This window comes from Drosophila elegans, unplaced genomic scaffold (assembly GCF_018152505.1).
Source record: "Drosophila elegans isolate 14027-0461.03 unplaced genomic scaffold, ASM1815250v1 contig_224, whole genome shotgun sequence".
In the NCBI taxonomy this organism is placed as follows: domain Eukaryota; kingdom Metazoa; phylum Arthropoda; class Insecta; order Diptera; family Drosophilidae; genus Drosophila; species Drosophila elegans.
In genome coordinates, this window is record NW_024545596.1 from 78,291 (window position 1) to 84,290 (window position 6,000).

At 34.8% G+C, this 6,000-nt stretch overlaps 2 non-coding genes across 2 annotated transcripts; both read right to left on the minus strand.

Moving 5' to 3' along the window:
• Positions 1–1,193: 1,193 nt before the first annotated feature.
• LOC121467189 lies at positions 1,194–5,167 on the minus strand. The gene has a single exon (XR_005977338.1). It is a non-coding gene; the product is annotated as a large subunit ribosomal RNA (ribosomal RNA).
• A 355-nt stretch (positions 5,168–5,522) lies between these two features.
• LOC121467177 lies at positions 5,523–5,701 on the minus strand. Its single transcript, XR_005977326.1, has one exon. It is a non-coding gene; the product is annotated as a 5.8S ribosomal RNA (ribosomal RNA).
• Positions 5,702–6,000: the final 299 nt, after the last annotated feature.

Below are 6,000 nucleotides of genomic sequence, written 5' to 3' on the forward strand. Positions count from 1 at the left end.
TTCCATTTGGCAACCATAAGGGACTTGTAGTTTTTAGACTCAAATTTTTCATATGGAACATTTTTTTTTGTATATTTGTATATATTTATAATATAAATAAGACTCTTTTAATTTGAGATTTGTTTATATGCGTCACTAAGTAAGATGACGATTCATTTGGCTACCAAAAATGACTTGTATTAATAATTCTTTCTTCTTATTTAATATGCATAGATATCATTTCATTTGCCTTTAATAAGAGACATTAGTTTTGCTATCAAGCAAGACTTATTATATTTTGACAATTTATATCTGCGTCACTAAATAGATGACGATTCATTTGGCTACTGTATGTGACTTATAGTCCTAAGATATATAATATCTAAGCTCTTACCTGGAACTTCAGCACTCGGCATTTGTTTTCACATTCGCGTCACTATTAAGATGACGATGCATTTGGCTACCATAAGTGACTTGTAGTTTTTAGGCTCGTATTTTTCATATTAAAAGTCTTTTTAATATGTATGCAATTTTTCGTTTTAGTTTTTTTTCAAATTGTATATATATATTTAAAATAAATATATATACCGTTTAATTTGCCGCCTTTAATAAAGGGACTTGTAGTAAGACTCTTTTAATTTGACATTTTATTATATGCGTCACTAAGTAAATGACGATTCATTTGGCTACCAAAAAAGACTTGTAGTAAGACTCTTTTAATTTGACATTTTATTATATGCGTCACTAAGTAGATGACGATTCATTTGGCTACCAAAAAAGACTTGTGTAGTTTTTAGATTCATATTTTTCATATTAAAATATGTTTATTTATATGGCTTTATAATTCTTTCTTCTTTAATATGCATAGATATCATTTCATTTGCCTTTAATAAGAGACATAAGTTTTGCTATCAAGCAAGACTTATTATATTTTGACAATTTATATCTGCGTCACTAAATAGATGACGATAGAACATTAGGCTACTGTATGTGACTTATACTCTTAAGATATATAATATCACACATTCGCGTCACTATTAAGATGACGATGCATTTGGCTACCTGTTTAATTAGGTTATATCTAATCCATATCATATTTAACCTCCTCCTCCTAATAAAATATATAAATAATATATAACAACAAAAACTATCAAACATATATGATGATAATTTAAATTGATTATGTTATATATTATATATATATATATTTATTATCGAATCATCAAGCAAAGGATAAGCTTCAGTGGATCGCAGTATGGCAGCTGCTCAACCACTTACAACACCTTGCCTGTTACAAAAGTCGTTTACAATTGATTCTAGGCTTTGTCATTGTATTAAATAATGTTTTTATATGTAACTAGCGCGGCATCAGGTGATCGAAGATCCTCCCAATTTACTATGTTACAAATTACATTGGCATCACATCCATTGTCGTTCATAAAATAAATTATAAACTTTAAATGGTTTAGAAAGCCATACAATGCAAATTGCCCCTTATTTATCATTGCAGTCCAGCACGGATACGACCTTAGAGGCGTTCAGGCATAATCCAACGGACGTAGCGTCATACCACTGTTCGCTCGAACAAGTATTGTGCCATTGGTCCGTACCTGCGGTTCCTCTCGTACTACGCAGGAATGCTGTCGCAACAACGTTTTGTCATTAGTAGGGTAAAACTAACCTGTCTCACGACGGTCTAAACCCAGCTCACGTTCCCTTGCATGGGTGAACAATCCAACGCTTGGTGAATTTTGCTTCACAATGATAGGAAGAGCCGACATCGAAGGATCAAAAAGCGACGTCGCTATGAACGCTTGGCCGCCACAAGCCAGTTATCCCTATGGTAACTTTTCTGACACCTCTTGTTAAAAACTCTTTAAACCAAAAGGATCGATAGGCCGAGCTTTTGCTGTCCCTGTGTGTACTGAACACCGAGATCAAGTCAGCATTTGCCCTTTTGCTCTATGTGTGGTTTCTGTCCGCACTGAGCTGGCCTTGGGACACCTCCGTTATTATTTGAGAGATGTACCGCCCCAGTCAAACTCCCTACCTGGCAATGTCCTTGAATTGGATCATACCTGAGTAATTGGAGTTATACCAAATTTTCAAATCAAAAATACATAAATGCACTCCTTTTATTAAAGAATTTGTTTGCGATTATATAACAAACTCGTGATACTTTGATCAAGAAGCTTGCATCAAAACCCAATACCATAAGATATAATAAATATATCCGTATAATGGCTAGGAAATGATACACGTTCCATTTAATCAAGTAAGTAAGGAAACAATAAGAGTAGTGGTATTTCATTGGCGATACCAAACCGAGGTCTAATATCTCCCACTTATTCTACACCTCTTATGTCTCCTTACACTGCCAGATTAGAGTCAAGCTCAAAAGGGTCTTCTTTCCCCGCTAATTATTCCAAGCCCGTTCCCTTGGCTGTGGTTTCGCTAGATAGTAGATAGGGACAGTAGGAATCTCGTTAATCCATTCATGCGCGTCACTAATTAGATGACGAGGCATTTGGCTACCTTAAGAGAGTCATAGTTACTCCCGCCGTTGACCCGCGCTTACTTGAATTTCTTCACTTTGACATTCAGAGCACTGGGCAGAAATCACATTGTGTCAACACCCGCTAGGGCCATCACAATGCTTTGTTTTAATTAGACAGTCGGATTCCCCAAGTCCGTGCCAGTTCTGAATTGATTGTTAATTGATAATCGTTATAATTAATAAGAACTAATTGGTTTGACCCAATTAGTATTCTTAAAAATTTTAGCAAGAAAGTTCCACAATTGGCTACGTAACTAAACTATCCGGGGAACAAGTAACTTCCATAAATGAAAGAAACTCTATTTACCCAGAACGAGCACATAAACCATGTTATTGTTTCCCAATCAAGCCCGACTATCTCAATCTTCAGAGCCAATCCTTATCCCGAAGTTACGGATCTAATTTGCCGACTTCCCTTACCTACATTATTCTATCGACTAGAGACTCTTCACCTTGGAGACCAGCTGCGGATATTGGTACGGCCTGTTGAGAAGTTTGCGTGTCCCCACCATAAATTTTCAAGGTCCGAGGAGAAAATATCGACACAACAGTATATGTCATGCTCTTCTAGCCCATCTACCATATCTCTCTGCGAAAGACTTCCATGGTAGTACGGCTATAAAACAGAAAAGAAAACTCTTCCGATATCTCTCGACGGCTTCTTTATGGTCGTTCCTGTTGCCAGGATGAGCACGAGGCCCATATTTAATAACAAACGGATACTCAACAGGTTACGGAATTGGAACCGTATTCCCTTTCGTTCAAAATTATTCAAGTATATTATTTTTGCCTTTTATTATTATTTGTGTTTCTTAATAGTTTGCTTTTTGTTTTACTTGAAAATTTTCGGCTTTCGCCTTGAACTTAGGACCGACTAACTCGTGATCAACCACTGTTCACACGAAACCCTTCTCCACTTCAGTCCTCCAAGGTCTCATTCGATTATTTGCTACTACCACCAAGATCTGTACCAATGGCAGCTCCATGCAGGCTTACGCCAAACACTTCTACGCATACCATTGTACCTTCCTACTCACTAAAGTTTCAAAATTTATATTACAAGTAATATAAATCATCTACTTTAGCGGTAATGTATAGGTATACAACTTAAGCGCCATCCATTTTAAGGGCTAGTTGCTTCGGCAGGTGAGTTGTTACACACTCCTTAGCGGATTTCGACTTCCATGATCACCGTCCTGCTGTTTTAAGCAACCAACGCCTTTCATGGTATCTGCATGAGTTGTTAATTTGGGCACCGTAACATTACGTTTGGTTCATCCCACAGCGCCAGTTCTGCTTACCAAAAGTGGCCCACTGGGCACATTATATCATAACCTTAAACTTCATATCAAGAAAGTTAAGGTTCTTACCCATTTAAAGTTTGAGAATAGGTTAAGATCGTTTCGACCCTAAGGCCTCTAATCATTCGCTTTACCAGATAAGATTATTTTATATAACATTAAAATGCACCAGCTATCCTGAGGGAAACTTCGGAAGGAACCAGCTACTAGATGGTTCGATTGGTCTTTCGCCCCTATACTCAATTCTGACAATCGATTTGCACGTCAGAACTGTTTCGGTCTTCCATCAGGGTTTCCCCTGACTTCAACCTGATCAAGTATAGTTCACCATCTTTCGGGTCACAGCATATATGCTCAAGGTACGTTCCAGTTAGAGGCATAAATAATATAAATATCATTATACATAACTATATAGAACGCCCCGGGATTGTGTTAATTAGCTATAAATAGTTAAAAAACTAATCCCATTATTAGTCAAGTTAATTACGCTATTAGGTTTATATCCCAATAACTTGCACATATGTTAGACTCCTTGGTCCGTGTTTCAAGACGGGTCCCGAAGGTATCCTGAATCTTTCGCATTGTTAATCATACAAGTGCTTATAATAAACACAAAAATCAATGATAATTATGCCATTATATAATTCCGAAAAATTAACGCACTGTATTCATATAAATCTATCAACACTTTATCAAATTAATGACATTTAATCTGTGTTAAAACGCAAGCATTTTAATTGGATTAAACTATAAGCCATATTTTATGATAAATTTTGTATGTTAATAGATTACAATGTCCTTATATGGAAAAAATGCACACTATTATCATAATATTGTTTAAATATTACAATTTTAATGATGAATTTTCCATAATGGATATTCAGGTTCATCGGGCTTAACCTCTAAGCAGTTTCACGTACTGTTTAACTCTCTATTCAGAGTTCTTTTCAACTTTCCCTCACGGTACTTGTTTACTATCGGTCTCATGGTTATATTTAGTTTTAGATGGAGTTTACCACCCACTTAGTGCTGCACTATCAAGCAACACGACTCTTTGGAAACATCATCTAGTAATCATTAACGTTATACGGGCCTGGCACCCTCTATGGGTAAATGGCCTCATTTAAGAAGGACTTAAATCGTTAATTTCTCATACTAGAATATTGACGCTCCATACACTGCATCTCACATTTGCCATATAGACAAAGTGACTTAGTGCTGAACTGATTTCTTTTCGCTCGCCGCTACTAAGAAAATCCTTGTTAGTTTCTTTTCCTCCCCTAATTAATATGCTTAAATTCAGGGGGTAGTCCCATATGAGTTGAGGTTGTATATAACTTTTTATTAATTAATTCTTTAAATATAATGAGAAAACATTTTATAAATTCGATAATTATAAAGAACCAACGAAGAGCAATAACATTTCCAATAGCTTTCGAATTTCTAATCATTAATAAGAGACAATTCTAGATGAAAAATATTTCAACATTTTTTATGCTAGACATTTCTCAGTATCATTTGATTGAAAACGAAAATATTTTTCTTCGTTTATCACATCCATTGTGAGTTAATGTTTTTCATATATTTTTTAATATTATGAATAATAAATAATTATCCAATAATATACCATGTGCTTATAAATTTTATTTAAAAATTTTATAAACAACTTAATTAGCATAGTCTTACAACCCTCAACCATATGTAGTCCAAGCAGCACTATAAAATTAATTAAAGTACATAACAGCATGGACTGCGATATGCGTTCAAAATGTCGATGTTCATGTGTCCTGCAGTTCACACGATGACGCACAGTTTGCTGCGTTCTTCATCGACCCATGAGCCGAGTGATCCACCGCTTAGAGTTTTATAATATTTGTTTTTTTAATTTCGTCAATTGTGTTTTTATTGAAAGAAATTAAAAATACACCATTTTACTGGCATATATCAATTCCTTCAATAAATGTATTTTTATACCTAAAATAAATGTTGCGAAATGTCTTAGTTTCATATAAACAATATAATACCAATTTTCATTTTTCATTTTATTTCTATTTAAGTTTGATATATATTGCATTTTATATAAAACATTAACCTGATTATTAACCGGGTACAACATTATATATTTTAGGTTGTTGCATTAACCAATGTATGCCCATAACTTAG